We start from the raw sequence: 19,182 nt of genomic DNA on the forward strand, positions 1-19,182 counted from the left end.
TTTACTTTTCCATTCAAAACAAGTGCTAATATTTATTCCTGCATGTTTGTCTGTCACTAAACATTGTAAATATTTTTTGTCAAAAAAAAACATTTACATATTCATTTAATGTTTTATTTAAAATTTATTACTAATCTAATTTCTAATAAATAAATTAACCATAATATTGATACTTCAATTAATTTCCACATTAAATATATAAAAATATGTTAATATCAGCTTCTTTTACACTTTGTTCACCGGTCAAAGAAAAAATTTGATGCATGGACCCTTCCATGTATAAATATTCACATGCGTAAATGAAAAGTCTATCTTGCCTCAATCAGACCAGACATATCTACCAGTACTATCAACTGTTTATAGTACTGATGGATATATCTGGTCTTATTGAGAAAACATAGACTTTTCATTTACGGTCCATGTGGATATTTATACATAGAGGGGTTCATGCATCGAATTCAATCCTTGACTGGTGAACAAAGGGTAAAAGAAGCTCATATTAACATACTTATGTCTTGGTGGTGTGTGATCCTCTTAAGGTCTCGGGTTCACTTCTTCCTAGAGTCAATTTGGATGGATTATTTTAACTTCTTAAAAAAAATATTATTGTGACAAGGAAATACCAAATATGGTGCTTCCCAAACTCCATTGTCATGAACATTAATGTTGCTTTCCACCCTCCATTGTCATGAACATTATTATGATAACTAAACGAGAAATGCGATAAACACTCATTTTTTTAACATTGTCTCTAACACCCACTCTTTTATTTGATGAAATCAATGTATGTTTATATTTAAAAAAAGTAACTAATGTTACATTGAAAAATGAAATGGATAATTTATTTTAAAATAACGTTTTTTGTCAAATCACTCAATTATTCTGAAACATATATTAATCTATAGAAGTAACACCATCATACTTGGGTCAAAAAAAAAAAAACACCATCATACTAATAAAGCCTCAAGGCAGGGAGGGACTAGGAACTTTTGGGTAGTGTGGAAAACATATATATATAAATTTCTAGCATTTTGTATATATAACCGTTTATTTTTAAAAGCATATCAATATATTCATTTTGCGGATAGGAAAAAATCCTATATTTATGGATATAGATCACCGCAAGGAAACAAAAACCAAGCGATTTCTTATAACTACAACTCATGTAGAAAAGAATTTTTGGATATAATAGGCGATATCTCTATCCAAAATTATCTAGAAGAATATGATATTCTAGTTGATCAATATGATTCATATGAAAAAAATCAATTAATTTTTTCCAAAAAACAAGAACAAGAAGGAGACTTATTAGAAATAGAAATTAAAATATAAAAATAAAAAAAACAATATAGATATGATCTTTTCTCCTATCAATATATTCATTTTGCGGATAAGAAAAAATCCTATATTATGGATATAGATCACCGCAAGGAAACAAAAACCATATATATATATATATATAATATTAGATGTTAACAGATTTGTTTGAACAAGGGTGGTAGTACCATGGAAGCTTATTTGTTTCGCTTTAGGATTTAAGGTATTTAAAACTTTATAATAAACCCTGTAACAAACAGCCATAATTTCACTGCCAGTTTTAAAATCATAACCATTCGTATGAATATTCTGTTGGAACAAAATGTGTTTAACAATGAACCTTAAAGAGTTTTGATGATAACAAGGTATTAAAAATTGTAAATTGGACTAGCTAATATTTGTTCAAGTGTACAGGACCATAATTAAAAAGTTACGTCATTTATTGGTTCTGAATGAGCAAATAAAGAGCAAAAGGAATCAACAAAATTGAAGCTTAGACGCTCCTGAAGGCAACTTGCTCCTGAAGAGAATAAGCGCTTCTGAAGTAAAGCCGCTCCTGAAGTTGGTAAAGTGCTCCTGAAGAATAGTGCTCCTGAAGACAAGAGGTCCAGAAGCTGCATCATCAGAAGCTGCGTTATCAGAAGTTGCATCATTAGAAGCTGCGTTATCAGAAGGTGCCTCATCAGAAGCCATTTCACCAGAAGCTGAAGATCAACTGAATTTGAGAAATTCAAGGATTCAAGAGTTGTGTCATGGATCGAAATTCATCAAAGGACAACAAAAGATCAGTGGAATTTTGCAACGGTCATTTCAAAGGTGTTTGAAGACACGTGCTTGCAATTTTGGACGAAAGCGTTGACATTGTACTTTGTACGAACTGTACAACCACCTTCTCCACTACTCTGTTTTGTGTCCACGTTACAAGACAAGAAAACAGCTCCGGAATACGGCTTCGCCTGCATAGATGTTCCTTTGGATAAGGAATGGATTTCAAATTGTTTCTTCATAGGACAACAACCAAATCAGGCAAAAGATCATTGGTGAAAGATCAAGCTTCAACAACGACTCTTTGATGTGCTGGAAATTTCACAACGTCTCTTTCACACCTCTATATAAAGGAGTGAAGACTTAGAGAATTGGCAATGCTGAACGAAAGACTCACAACATTTTTACAAGTGCCAAACCTCTGCTGAAATTGTTCTGCATTCACTTAGAATTTTTGTGTCTCAAAGTTTCATCTTAGAAATTCTTAAGTTATTGAGTCTGTATCTGATTTGTATTGTGAGCACCTTTGATTGTATATCAAGTGTTCAACCTTAAACAATTTTCTGTGTAATTTTGTTTAGTTAGAAGTCTCTTGTAGTTGTGCTTGAGCAGGGAAGTCTCTTGATTGTGTTCTTGAGCAAAGGAAGACTCTTGCAAAGTGTGCTTGAGCAAAGGAAGTCTCTTGCAGGTGTGCTTGAGCAATTGTAATCAGATATTACTCTTAGTGAAATCTCCTTGGAAGTGCAAGGGGGACTGGACTACTTCCGGTTTGTGGAAGGAACCAGTATAATTGGTTTGTGTCGTTCTTCTTCTCTCTCTCTGTTTTATTCCGCTGCATTTAGATTCTGATTACCACTTCAGAAGCTGTCTCACATAGCTTCTGACCAGTGTGTTCAGTTTTTAGGAGAAACGAAGAATTTTCCAAAACACAATTCAACCCCCCTTCTTGTGTTTTTCTCACCTTCATATTCATTTGTAAAGCATTAAATAAATGCTTATCAGTCAAAGATAGACTCAAATTGGGAGCTATTTCAAAATAAACTGGGTCATGACAAAGACTGGTTTCTATCACAGCAGCAAGAGATTGTTTAAAATCATTACATCTACCATCTCTGACATATGCCATGAGACTGGTATTTAATCCAAGTAAAGTTAATGGATTAATAGCAATTTGTATTAACCCAACATGAATAAAATTGTAATTTTTAAAAGATTCTAAGTCTTTTTTCTTTAATAAATATATAATTTGGCTATTATCAGAAACTTGAACAGTTTGTTCCATAGTCTTGATTGCATATCTAGACATTATGTCGAACATTCCTTGTTTATAAATTTGTTTTGAAGGAACAGCTGGGATAACCCATTTATTTAATTTTTCCAAATTTTTTGGATATCCGATTAATTCTTGATTTTTGATCAGACTATTCTGATCACGTTCATCATAATTTTCTTCCATAAATATGAAAGGCAAACAGTGTTATGGTTAGTTAAATAACGAAGTAAAAACAAAGTATGTGAGCCTTTCTCATGATCTTATTACTAGGTATATTTTGTTCATATATATATATATATATATATATATATATATATATATATATATATATATATATATATATATATATATATATATATATATATATATATATATATATTGAAAGGAAAAGAGTATGCTTATAGCATTTCATTAATAATAAGAGAGTTTATACAATGAGGTACATGATAATAAATATTGGGACTAGCTGACAATGTGGCAACCCCAGCAAGGGTGTGAGCTATGATATTCAAAGACAGAGTTAATCCTAAAAATAAAAATTGGAATTGGCGGAGATGGGAATCAACCAAAGACCTCCAACACACAAGGCACACTGTTTTTCCACAAGGGGGTTTGTTGATTGAGCGGGTTTGTTCCTAGTTTTCGCTTGTTGAGCTACGGTTAGGTGTTCATGATAGGATTTTAGTTGGTTTTTTGGTGTTATTATAATTTTTGCTCTTTTTTTTTTTTTTCTGCGGGAGGGTTTCTTTGTATTTGATATTGCATGACCTGAGTACTCCATCTACTTAAACTCATAATTTTGTTTGTATTCTTGTAGGAGTCTTTACCTTGTTATATATACAGATATATAATATTTGCCATTAAAAAAATACGGAACATTACCGAGGTTTCAACCACCACATTGTTTAATTGTTTTCTTAAAAAAGTAAAAACAAAATAATGGTTAGAAAATAGATATCGAGTATTTTGATGGTCCAATACTTGGTGAAGATGGTAAACTATTGCATCTGGTATTGATGGAAAAAGTTGAACCTATAACACTAAATGAAGCTCTTAATAGAGTGAATTTGAAGAAAGCAATGATGTAGGAGCTAAGATCAAACCAGAAAAATGAAACATGCCATTAGTTGTGCTTCTTGGTTAGAAGAAAGCAATTGAAGTGAAGTGGATATTCAATACAAAATTGATTCCAAATGGTGATGTTGGAATATATAAGGTTTGACTTATAAATAAATATTTTTTTTGCGAAAACCTAGTTTAGACTTTAATGAAGTTTATGCTCCTATTGCCAGAATTGAGTCTATAAGACTTGTTGCAACACTATCAAGTGAAAGAGGGTGAGCATTGAGTCAAATAGATGTGAAGACAAATAGTGGAAGAAGTTTTTTTCGACCAACCATCTGATTTTTAGAAGAAGAGGGTTGAAGAAAAAAATGTTCAAACTTAAGAAAGCCTTGTATGGGTTGAAACAAGCACCAAAATTTTGGTATAATAAAATTTCTGAAATGTTCAACTGAATATGGTGTAAATGCAAAGGGTTCAACTACAACTCAGCTTCAGTTGATTTACTTATACATAGATGGTTTTCTTGTTACATGCAACAATAAGAAAGAGATTGAAGAGTTCAAAAGGCAGGTGAAGTTTGAGATGTCAAACTTAAGAAAACCGTCCTATTTCTTGGGTATGAAATTTGTTACGGTATATAGGGAAACTACTTCATCAAAAGAAGTATTCTACTAATGTACTGAAGATATATTTAACACGATGAACTATAGTTCATCTGCGACTCTATCTAAAAATGCAGATATCTCTGCAATACGAGGCATGATATTGCTTACAGTGTTGGACGTGTAAGCAGGTTCATGGAAAGGCAAAGAAAATCACACCTAGTAGCAACTAAGAGGGTGTTAAGGTGCTGTAAAGGAACAATTAACGTTGGTTTAATGTATCCTAGAAAGAAGAACAATAAAGAAGTATGATAGGATACTTCTTTGGTTCAGATTCGAATGCACATGCTGGTGATAGTAAGAGTACTAGCGACTATGTCATTACGCCTGGAGAAGCCCCATTTTTTTGGTGTTCAAAGAAGAAAAATCTAGTTGAATTATCTAGTTAAGGCACAATATGTATCTATTACATATGTAGCTATCCAAGTACAATGACAAGAAATGTTGATGGAGGAACTCCATATGAAGGGTAGTTAAATGACTAAGTTTCACTTTCTTAGAGATGAAGTAAGCAAAGAGAAACTTGAATTGCAGCACTGCAAGTTAGAAGATCAACTTGCAGATGTTCTAACAAAGTCTTTGTAGATAAGCAAGCTTGAAGAAATGAGGAACAAGCTAGAAGTACATAGGTTAGTTAGTTTTATTTAAGAGAGTGTGATGTGATGTAATTCAAATAGTATAGGTTTTATTGTTTTTTTTTTTGTCGAAATTTAGGTTTTATTGTTGAAAGTGTGCAACTAACTACCAGAAAGTTAGTTGATATGTGTGCAACTAAGATACCATAACAAAAAAATGTTAGGCTAGTTTACTATAAAAGGGACATTTTAAGATTCCTTCTTTCATTACAACAACGAGTGAGTGACTTATCCAAGTAAACAAGCATCTAGACCCTATTCAGTACTGATAAATATTTAGCGAATGCTCAAAGATAGCCTCCAATCCCATTTGTGCCTTATTTTTTTAATCCTAATAAAGTTTGCCAAAGTTTTTTGTGTTTGACATTTAATTTACATTACTAAAGTTGTGTAAATCTTGGTATCCATAATTACTGGATTTTTTTCATTTATTGTCTAATTAATCTAAAGCCCATCCCCATGCCAATTTGTTATGATCATCAATTGCATTATGATGATTGAGAAAGAAGCATAGAGATTTTAACCATATGTAATTACCATATGAAATTAACTATTTATATTGTTACTCTCTGAGCATATGCTTTGTTGGTTGGCGGGGGGAAACTCACATCTAGGGTTACTCATTTCACATGGTCCACCAAAGTTAACGTCTCAGGGTACAGTTGAATATGAACATAAACCTAACCCTATATATATGCATTATGATCTAGACTAAAGCAAATAATTATTTCCAGAGTGCATGTCGACAAACACATTAAACATAAAACTAAATCAAAGCTTATATTGAATAATATATTATATACAACGAGACAGGTAAAGAGCACTATATTAAAATCTTAGTTACATACATCTAGTCCCACACAAAGAAATTAGTTACCCATTGTTAAAGTAACTAACAAAGAATAGAAGAATGATGATGGACGATAATCAACACGCTTGAATCCAAGTTCCAGCGGCCTCTAATGGTGAAGAATGGCTTTCTCTCCCTAAAAAGAAGCTGGGAACTGAAGACATTTAAATAATCTTATTACAACTATATTTCTACAATTTCATAAAGTGCATGCTCGATGGGAGGTGGGGTATTTGCAACATTTCAATGAACGAGAAAGAATGTGTCAAATATGTGAGATATTTAGGGTATAAAAGTTTGTATCTATGAAGAGGTTATAAGTTAGTTTTTATAGTGAGACATTAGGGTTTCAAGCCCTTGAGTTCTTATTTGGGCATTAACCCGCTTTTGGATCACTTTGGCTTGCCCAAAAAAAAAAACATTTACATATTCATTTAATGTTTTATTTAAAATTTACTCCATCCGTTTTAAAATGAGTGTCGTTTTAGCAAAAATAATTTGTTTCAAAATGAATGTCACTCTCACTTTTCAATGTACTATTAATTACTTTTTTCAAATAGTGCCCTTAATTATTACTATCCACACAACTTCCAAAGTATCATTTTGTACTTTAATTTATAATCATGACAAATGCACCAATAACTAGCGAGGCTATTTTAGTAAAAGTATCATATCTTTGGACAACATTATTGCATTCCTTAATATGTATGCAATTGGTTAAAGCGACATTTTGAAACGGAGGAAATATTACTAATCTAATTTCTAATAAATAAATTAACCATAATATTGATACTTCAATTAATTTCCACATTAAATATATAAAAATATGTTAATATCAGCTTCTTTTACACTTTGTTCACTGGTCGAAGAAAAAATTCGATGCATGGACCCTTCCATGTATAAATATTCACATGGACCGTAAATGAAAAGTCTATGTTGTCTCAGTTAGACCAGGCATATCTACCAATACTATCAACTGTTTATAGTACTGGTAGATATATCTGGTCTAATTGAGGCAACATAGACTTTTCATTTACGGTCCATGTGAATATTTATACATGGAGGGGTTCATGCATCGAATTTAATTCTTGACCGGTGAACAAAGGGTAAAAGAAGCTCTTATTAACATACTTATGTCTTGGTGGTGTGTGATCCTCTTAAGGTCTCGGATTCGCTTCTTCCTAGAGTCAATTTGGATGGATTATTTTAACTTCTTTAAAAAATATTATTGTGACAAGGAAATACCAAATATGTTGCTTCCCACACTCCATTGTCATGAACATTAATGTTGCTTTCCACCCTCCATTGTCATGAACATTATTATGATAACTAAACGAGGAATGCTATCAACACTCACTTTTTAACACTGTCTCTAACACTCACTATTTTATTTGATGAAATCAATGTATGTTTACATTGAAAAACGTAACTAATGTTACATTGAAAAATGAAATGGATAATTTATTTTAAAATAACGTTTTTTGGCAAATCACTAATTATTTTGAAACATATATTAAGCTATAGAAGTAACACCATCATACTAATACAGTTTTCACCCAAGTAAAATTTTGTTGGTATTTATTATTAATATACAATGTAAACGTCTCTTTCAAGATTCACTCTTTATTCTTAATGATAGTTGTAATAGAACAGGTTCATGCATAGAAATGGGGACAATCCAGTCAAACTATGTAACAGAATTGTGATCCAAACCATTTAATTACAAGAACAAAACATACTAGTCTTTATTTTCCACTCTATATTACCAACCAGTCACCTAGGAAATTCCATTAACAACTTCAAGATAAACACTTAACATAACTAAAATTAAAACCCATTTCCATTCCACTCTTTCAGCTGCTTCTCGGATTGAACATGAAAGGTACTCTCTCTTTTCTCTCTCTCTCTCTCTCTATGCATGCTTATGGCTATCAGGGCCGTTCCTAAAGTTTTACAGGTCTTAGACATAATATGAGAAAAGGGTCCCTTACATAATACATTATAATTTGTTTTAGCTCATTGTTGTGATTTTATCATGCATTCTTTTTGTTTTTTCCCCGCTTTTTACTACCAAAAAAGAACAAAAAAAGATGAGTGAGCCACACGATCCTAAATTCGTCTCACATGATTTAGCATAATGATATAATTTAATTTTTTGGAACATTTTAAAGACAACATTAAGATTAATTTCTCTAGTACGCTTATTTTCAACTAAAATATAATTTGTTTTGTTATAAAATTTCCAATTTCTTAGATAATAAATATGACCAATATATTTACTATTAGCGAGGCACATTATTAGAAACAAAGGGCCCAAAAAATATCACAAATTTATTCGATAATAATCTTTTTGGCAAATTATTAAGAAAACTAAAAAATTTATAGGAGGGTGTATATAGAAATCTTTGTATATAAGCGGGTATATATAGCAGAATGAGATAAAAGGGTCATACACATTAACAGGCTTCAGCACAGCCTTTCAACATGTTTGGGCCTTTTACTAAACTTTGATATACACACCCCCCAAAAATCAAATATTTCTATTTACACCCTCTGCCGTAAAACAAAATTTAGGGCCCCCTTACCGGCAAGGGCTCTAGGCCGTCGCACCCCCGGCCTATGCCTAGGGCCGGCCCTGATGGCTATGAACACCAACTTGCCTTTTCAAAACCAAAATTCCCATTTTTCTTTGGATTCGTTTTCTCTCTTGTAAATTTTCATGTGATCATTTTGTAATGTTTGTTAAATTTTTCAACAATCATGTTTTGAGCTGATAATTTATTTGCAAAAGGATTTTTTTAATATATAAAAGAGACATTTTCCTTGTATTCCTCCAGTTTATGCTTTCAAAACATTATTATTGGTGGGTGGCATTGAGATTTACCTGTTTGTGTTCTGATATGTGGGAACACTTCTGAAGTGAAAACCAAACTAGATTTCATACAATGTCTTGGACCTGACATGTCAATTAAGGTTCTCACCTATTTGGATGATCGATCCTTCTGACCTTGTTCGTTTATCCGCTGTTTCTCGGTATTGGTACCAATTCGGTAAGCGATTTAATTTCTATTATGTATGCTTTGGTAATTAGGATTTTATAATTTGTATCTTTGATACGATTATAAGTTTCAACAAGGAGCAACATAAAGTCTATGCTGTACTAGCTTTTGATCTCACTCTTTGTGCCAAAAACTGCATCATTGGAGCCATTACTGCATCCACCATTAACAGCCTTGAAGAAAACATTCAGAATACATTGGAGCCCGGGGATAGAACTGAAAATAGGGCATCATAGTGGTTAAGTAGTCGTTGAAAATACTTCTATATATGAGGAAGACATATGTTTTAATAGAGCCTAAAGATTTGTAGTTAAAATAACTAATTAGTTGGAGAGTAAGGACTTGGCTTAAATAGGAGAACATAGCTTTGAAAACAATTTAAGGAAGCAAAGAAAGGTGTGGCCAACCATGTCTCCCCTACATGTGCCTATAAAAAAAATGATCTTAGTAATGAATTGGAAAGAGATAAAAAATTTGGTAAGTAAGTGGATATTTTTAAGTTGGAATCGTCATTTGTGAGCGGTAAAGCTCAGTGTGAACTATGTGAGCACAATCGTATCTCAGTGTGAACTATAGAGACGTTGTTTAAAATAGTAATATAGTATGGTGATTAAAGTGACAGAAATGTCCATTTTACAACCATTCTTGAGGTTACGAGGTAATACACATCAACTAAAGCTCATTAAAGATATGAGCCTAATCATCTTCTACCTGAATGTTAATAACTTCTTTTTTGCATGTTCTTAATTTTTGTCAATTCAGAACAAAAAATTGTTACATATTTTCCAACAATGATATATTTGATTACTATGGTGCAGCATCTCCCATGTTCAAGTAGTGGGACTACCAATTTCACCAGTGTTTAATGTTAATCCCCACCATCCATCAGGAAAGTATACATTGAAATACTGCTCTCAAATCGATAATCGTATGTCTTCAGCAGCAGCAACAACATCATCACATAATCCATCACACTTGCGATCTTTAGCCTCGAGTATAACTAAGCGTCTGTTTGGTATTACAGTTGGTGATACCAAACATGCATCCAGTGGGATGTGATGCTTTGGATGAGATGATAGGATCCTTAAGGATAAGAGAATAATGACTTAGTTATTTATTTATTCTAGAAGGGGTCTTTTAGGTATAATCCATTAGTTTGTTTGGTAGTAGTGTTATTGTATGGTTGATGTAACTATTATTACACAATGAAAAAATAAAGGAAACCAAGAGTTAGTTGTATAGATAACTTGTTCCACAAGTTATCTAGTTAGTTAGTTGTAACTAACTGTAATAGGTTTTAGATAGCATACATTTGGTGTATTATAGTTATTCTAGTCATCTGGGATCTCTATATAAGCGGTAATGCTTCTATGATTCATAATAATTATCTTATTGTGAGTATTCACTAGCTCATATAAGCATTGAATTTCCTTATGATTTCTTGCATGAATGAGCATATGGACTCTTGGAACCCGTCATTAAATATTATAAAATTATAAGCTTCTGGAAAAGAAAAATAATGATGCAATATTGAAAGAGCATAGACTCAATTTTACACCTAGTGCCTTAATTTGTCTCATCTCATGTGCGACCTCACAACTGGCCGGTTGCTCATTGTTCTTTCCTAAACAAGTGAACATGATAATTTGAAAAATTAATTGCTGTTAAATTAAACATTCACATTTTGAATATTGAAGGTGGTTTGATTTGATACAAAATTCTAGTTTATTTTGAGTATCAAATTATTAATTTGTGTTACCTTGACTTCAGTCTTAGCTGGGAAGAAGTCTATTTTTATGGTGATGGGATTATTAACAAAGAAGAAGGAGAATGAATTGATTTTAAACTGATTTAGAGGTGGAAATTATGTGTTAGCATGATTGAAGCAAAACTTGGATATAGTATACACAAGTTAGAAGCTGAAGTGAGGTAAATTAATTCATGCTTGAAGTGTATATGCATTTCTTCTTCTCTAGATTTTATAGTAAAAGTAAATCGTAGAGACCATTAGAATGTATTGTGCGTAACAAGTCTGCTGTTAACAGTTACATCAAATACCGAACAATCTATTTTTTTAGTATTGATTAGCTAGAAAAATCTTAGATTTGAGTTCCACATTTTGATAATGTGAAATTGTTTCCATATGATCTAATAATTTAAATTTGCTAGTAACGAAATGCTGATTTTGTGGGCATATGTATTTGGGCTGAATGTCTGTTTTATGTTTCTGGAAAATAGCTTTTTGCAACATCATGTGACAATTATAGAAGTATTTTTCAATTATTATCTTTTAACTATTTTAACATTATTTGTAGATCATTTGTTGAAGTTGCTGGCGCGAATTATTGTGTGACTGCAGCAGATACAAGAAGTATAACACAAAATTTGATAGCTAAGAGAAAATAAATGAGTCTGAAAATGCTAACATCACACTATGTGGTCCTCCTCATTGCTCTTATATTGTCTTTATCATTGTCATGTAATGCTGGGCTAAGTGTTGTTTATATCCGTACATCAGTGGGTGCACATACGGTACACTTTCACTGTGGCGCAAGTGGAACCTTCACGGGAGCTGCTAAAATTATTGTCGACTATCTCGCAGATACTGTATGCCTTGTGACATGGAAAAATTTGCAAGGTGCTTTTGTTGCACGAGATGCCGAATATGACGTGAAGAAAGGCATAATTTATTGGCTGGTAAAACCTGATGGTTTCTATCATAGTTGGGATAATCACAGCTGGGAAAAAAGGGCTAATTGGAAGAATTTGAATGAACAAGAATATAGTGTTATAATGATATTGAGATAATAATTTAGCCATAGCCCATAGTGATGTTTCAAATTCTCATATTGAATTTCATATGTCTATAAGTAATGATGTATGTCTTTAGTAATACTCCGGATATTGTTGCACTAAAAAATCTTTCAACTACTTATTTTTGGCACATCGTTTGTTTGATTATTAATTTGTTTGATGATTTTTTATTTAATTGTTTCTAAAAAAAACTGATTTTTAATTTAATTGTTCCCAAGTATGAAATGTTAAATTCAATTTGTTCCGTGGTTGACGGTTTTTATTTGGGAAATGGGAAATAAACTGGTAGTTTAATTGGTAGATTTTAACCGATCTAAGTGAACAAGATATAGGATTCATGTAAAAATGAAAGAAGCAATTACCAAATGAGTCATTATACTTAGTGTATATTTGGTTTCAAATTTAAACGATGCAACATTGAATCTGGAGGTGCAAAATTGATTATTGACATGTTTTGATTCTAACTTGAAACTAATCTTTAATATAACTTTTGACATATAATAATTTTTATATTCACATTCATTAACTCACTTTTATCCAAAATTAATTGACTTAGTTTTACAATATAAGACTTTTCTAAATCAATTTTCCTTACTACATAAAGTTTTATAGTTACCAAACCTGCAGGTATATGCTAATCTTTAGTGAATTGCAGGTTGAAAATTTCCTTCATCAAATTTTCTAAATCAATTTTCCTTGATAGGAAGGATATGTAGTTTTGAAAAATTTCATGCTTTGTTCATTCCACTTATTTTTTATGCATGCAGGTTGATAAATATCTTAACTGGAAAAATAAATGGATAGCTAGTTTCTCATAATGTATGCCTATCAATGTACTGAAAATTGAAAATCTACAAAGTAAAAATAATTGTCCTTAGTTCATATATAAGGCATATCATAATCCAAGGAGGACAAGTCTCTTATGTCACTTTCTAAGCCTTTGTTCGAATAAGTTGTGTTGGGAAGTAGTTAACATTAAGGGTCCTGTTAGTATTAAAGTTGAAGTTTGGTAAACTTTAAAGACAGTCCCGATTCGTTAATGAATCAATGGACAAATTGGTTAAAGGTTCATTATCAATATGATTTACCTGAGAACAGATGGTCGAGATTAGTATCACAAAACTGGAGGAATAGAATCAATGAACATCGCGTGGCTCAAAATAAAGATTTAGTTGAATATGATTCATATGAAAAAAAATCAATTAATTCTTTCCAAAAAACAAGAACAAGAAGGAGACTTATTAGAAATAGAAATTAAAAAACAATATAGATATGATCTTTTCTCCTATCAATATATTCATTTTGCGGATAAGAAAAAATCCTATATTTATGGATATAGATCACCGCAAGGACCAAACATCAAAGACAGTGCTATGCAGGAAACTTCAAATTATGCAAAGGCAAAACTTATTGGTTTTGGTCAATTTAATTTGCACTCTTTTTTAATTCTAAGCACTCACTATGTTAGAATTAATTAAAACCCTCTAGTCCTTGCCCATCTTAGAGTGCATAATCAATATATATTGAGTTGGTCCATCGTATTATGTTAATGATAATTGTATAGCTCGAAGCTTTCTCCCATAATTGTACCATATATATATATAGTACCATAATTGTGTTGTACCTTTACAATATGGAGACAATAATCGAAGATGACATATATGAATTATGGACAATGCAAAAAAGAACCTTAATTTCATGATGACATTTAGCATGCTCAAATGCAAGATTTGTCTACCATGGTCCAATTGTCTATTTTACCATCAGATGTTTCATGATCATAGTCGGTTGTTTGATATGTCAAGAGACATTGTTACATTAAACCTTGATAACAAGAACGAAATTATTCTTTCTTTTAACTATAAGAATTGTTCATCAGTGTACCAAAAAAAGATTTTGAGAGTAGAGAGATGTCAAGAAAAGAGTGTTATAGATAAGCAACGGATTAATGTGTTATAGATATCTCTTGTAAAAAAAGAGTGTTTTAGATATCAAGAATCTTTCAAATTCAACAAGGGCATGTGACAAAGACATGACCAATTGACCATGATGAAAATGATTTATGGATATATGGTTAAAGGTTATATGTGGGGATGATAAAATGAAAGATTTGGATTTGGATGATATAGTCCATAGATCAAAACAATCAATTAATTTATTAACTATCACTAAAATTTCTTTTAAGAAATTCAATTCAATTCATTCACTAAAAATAAAATTCATGCAATCCATCCACCATTGCAGATTTTATTTGGGATAGAAATTTTGTTTTTTTAAATCATGCAAAAAAAAAAATTGTTGGAATGGTCAATTAATAGTGCATCATTCCAATACATGCTTTTTAACTTATCACAACAGACTTTTTTTGATTACCCCTAAGAGATATGAAGTTAAACCAAATTTAACCAAAAGGTAATTCTTTGTTGAGTGTCCCGAGCTTGTTGTGAGGTTTTCACAGAGCCAAAAGTAGTGATGATGCTAGGAATCATGATAGCATGCAAAATTAATTGAACTTTACACTGTATTTAGTGGCATGATAGCTTGCCTAGCGAAATTTGCAGAACGGTGACAATATATTTACATGCTTTGTCTAGTTCGCTAGGCAGATAGGCATGCTTGGCGAATTTAGCAAAATAGAACAGATAAAAGAATTCAATCTAATTTGTCAGTCTCCGACAACGGGGAGGATTCTTAACCTTGCACAACAGTAAGTATTGTGGCGATTTTATCAACAGTAATAATATTGAATCCACGTAAGATCGTGCTTTGCTCAATTTTTACTCATAACGACTTAATTTTAAACAAATTTTTGTTGTTCACGTCCCGCCCCCTGTGTCTATATATATATATATAATGAGTGGGTCGTAGGGGTTGAGAGTTTCTTGAGAGTGTCGATCTAGTCGGGATGTTCACGCATCTCCCTAAAAAACAAAGTAAGGGTAATTTTTTTCCATATCGATGGCAATAAAGTTGTGGAGGAGAGAAGAATCTCAAAGATGATTTCAATTACTTGTTGATGAAGGAAATGGTAAAGAAATGCCCATGAGGCATTTGCAAAGGAAACTAATATAAAAATATTATATTGAAGAGCAGTGAAAAAAGTTGTATATTCAAGTTTTGAAAGTCAAATACTCTTGTAATTTTAAGTTTTAACCCTTTGATTTTTAAGAGATGAGAATCTTAGTAATTACGAGCTGAATTAGAAGTAAGTAAACCTTAGCCAAACATCATTCCATAAAAGCATTGAACTAGAATACTTTGTGTTGTTTCTGGTGGAGCTCAATAACAATATAAATTAAACTCAATCATTTGGTTTAGTTTAATAAACATTTTTATTAATTATTTGAGACGAATACCAACAATTAGAATCAATCGCAAATTAATCGATTGAAACTCAATTGCATATAGTCACACACACGTCACATAGATGTGGGAGAGAGAGTTAACAAATATGGTGTGTTACCCTATTTTCCAACATTTTCACATCACTAAATTTTCAGTTAGTCACCCTAATAGATATGCATGGTACTATTTATTTTTGTGTTTATTTTTCCAATAAAATGTTAAAGTTATTGTTATTTTTTTGCAGGTTTAATCATTGCTAAAAAGTATGAATAAATGTAAATTACATAGTCATCCTTATTTTAACACTTGAAGGGTAAGAAAACAATCCACTTGTAGTATACTGATTCTATGAAATAAATGAAGTACAGGAGAATAAAGTTGTCCCAAAATAACTGACCCATTTTCTAAAAAAAAGTGTCCCAAAATAACTGATCCATTTGAATTTTCAATACAACTTTCATCATTCCCAATACAATATAACACTAAATAATACTACTTTTATCATTCCCAATACAATATATTCCACTTTCCCCTTTATTTATACATTTTTCTTAATCTGTGTGAAAAACAAAATTGTGTCAATTAAATTGGGACGGAGGTAGTATATTTGAGTTTGTCTAATTGGTGGGTCATATTGGGAATTAAAATGTACGAGGTTGTGTCAATGTGTCATGTACGTATGGTACATGAAGTAACGGACATAATTTAATACTCCCTCCGTCTCACAATAATTGTCACTTTACCATTTTTTCTTTTTTTTAAAATAATTGTCACTTTAGAATACCAATGCAACATTTATTATTTTTTCCCATTAATATATCCTTATTTATTGAATTTCATCCAACTTAACTACTCCACTAACTACAATTAATAAGGGTGTTTTAGTAAATGACACTAATTTTACTAACAAAATCAATCCAACTAATCATTTCCTTAATAAACGTGCACAAAACTTAAACAACTACTCCCTCCGTTTCAAAATACATGTCCAAGTCAACAACTTCACATATGCCAATGCACAATTTTGACCGTTAATATCTTTAATTATCTAAAGTAAAAAATTATAAAAATTTAATATTTTGAAAATATTTGTCGAGACAAATCAAACAACATCTTACATGCTAATATTTGTATTGATACATTAGTAAAAAAGTATGGTCAAAGTAAGTCAAGTGAATAGTGCATATTGCAAAAAGTGGACATGTATTTTGAAACGGAGGGAGTATAATTTAGAGACGGAGGGAGTAACAAAATGTTCTTATTTACTTCCCTTTGTTTTCTGCATCTTCTTTTTTAATCAGACCATACACCCTCCAAAGTGACCTGATTAGGCACCGAATATGTACTTGCAAATTTGTCTCTCATATGATATCACCCACTCACTTATATTCTTGATTTAATTTAATCAAAATATTAAATAAACATGCAATTAAATCATTTCCCTGAAAAATGTCAAGTTAAAAAGTAACAAATTTTGATTTTATAGTTAGGTTGGAACTTCTATCAAAATCAATAAACTGTGTTCAAATTTTCAATTAATCAACTAACATATATGATCCAGTAATAATATACTTAAGTTGGAAACAAAACGAATTGGGATACTAATGTTACTAAATACTAATGGGTCTTGCATGTGGATTCATTGTGAAATACTAAACTTATTTTTTATTTGTTTACATTGTGATTAAATTAAATATTTTGAATATACATTCTATATTTTTCTAAAGTATACAACATGAACTAATACACAAATTTTTTTTTAAAAGTGAATATATTCGAAATGAAAAGATATATTCTTATGTTTATTATTATTTTTTTCCATATAGAGTTTCTGAATTAGGATTTGAATCAATTGAACTTGTATAGATTGAGATGACTAGACAGTCTTATACTCTTATCACTAGATTTAATCACTAATTAATCAAAAATCTTAATTGATAAAGAGACAATCCTTCATCTTAAATTTGGTGCCTCTTTTAAGTTTTACGCTGCTATTAAGAAAATTATTAATAGACTTGATTTTAATGATAAAATATGTTTCATTTACGAATAACTATATTTTTTAATTACAAGTTAATGGATTAGTTAGATGATTGATTGCAATAAGGTATGCTAATGGATTGCTTAGATGATTTCTTTTGGTTACTTTTACCAAAGATTACTTAGATGATTGAAATGCAATAATAAGACATGCATGCTAATGGAAAAAATAATAATTTTTTATTGTACAGTATTAGAAAAGAGACAAATCCTTTAAGACAAAGAACAATAGTAAATGTAACATATAATTTAAGACAAAAAAATTAATTAAAAAAAAATGTAACAAATCATTATACAAATATTATATGCTTTAGGTCCATCCCAAATCTCATCACACAAAACGGGTCAATGTAAAATAAAACCTTCATTACATCATCAAAGGCTATAAGCAAGAGTCAATAACTGCATCTCATGTCCAATTGCACACATGCAATGTTGGTATTGAAAGACATCCCAACCTTGAACACATATATCTTCAGTTGCCCCTTGAATACGTTACGTATATCTATTTTCTACAAAGTCTTACATAAATTGTACCCTAAATGAAATGTCATATAGAAATTTTATGAAAGTACATAATGTAAACACTTTTCGTGACGTTATTGATCAATTAGTTGAAGTAAACATAATTCCTTTGGCCATATTTTATATTTAGAATTATTGTCCGAATGTATAAACATATGATTTTGTATTTTATATTTTTTTTCTACATGTTTTAGTCATATCCACATTTGGATCAGATATATTGCTATACGGTACCTACCTAGAATTGGATCATATAGAATCTTTTTTTTTTGATAGACGATCATATAGAATCTTTTAAATTTATGAAATGATATATTATTCCTTACTATTGAAGTTGTTAATCAATTCAATTTATTTGTCATCTAGTAGCACCAGAAATGCTTGTTTAAGAAATGTTTGAGTTTATAGCATGTTTCTACAATTATATTCTAAAAATTTAGAGAGTGATATAAATATATGATCAAGCCCAATAGAATGATTTTGCCTATCCGTTAGTGAGATATAAAAAGAATAAAAAATAAAAATATCTTTTGTAAAATTTAAAGAAATGTAATTTTTAAGTTAATTAGCAATATAATGATAAAGGCAATTTAAAGCACAACCAAAAAAAAGGCAATTTAAAGGAATGTAATTTTTATAAATCATTGTTTTTTTTTACAATCTTTTAAAAATCGATGTCTAAAAATCACTTTTATTGAATAATCAGTCAATTTATCCATAAATACTACTCTCTTATCAATTTGATCCATAAACTATTTTGTTTATTTATTTTTTTAATAAATTTTGATCCATAAATTATTAAATTTAACAAAAAAAGTACCAAAATTATACT

At 30.8% G+C, this 19,182-nt stretch overlaps 1 long non-coding RNA gene across 1 annotated transcript; it reads left to right on the forward strand.

The window, feature by feature from the left end:
- Positions 1 to 11,413: 11,413 nt before the first annotated feature.
- On the forward strand, positions 11,414 to 12,570 carry LOC146918208 (uncharacterized). The gene is made up of 2 exons (XR_015014274.1): positions 11,414 to 11,555; positions 11,942 to 12,570. It is a non-coding gene; the product is annotated as an uncharacterized LOC146918208 (long non-coding RNA).
- The last annotated feature ends 6,612 nt before the right edge of the window (positions 12,571 to 19,182 follow it).

The sequence above is a fragment of the Medicago sativa genome, chromosome 6 (genome assembly GCF_051527215.1).
Source record: "Medicago sativa cultivar Bolivia chromosome 6, Bolivia_mono, whole genome shotgun sequence".
NCBI classification, from domain to species: domain Eukaryota; kingdom Viridiplantae; phylum Streptophyta; class Magnoliopsida; order Fabales; family Fabaceae; genus Medicago; species Medicago sativa.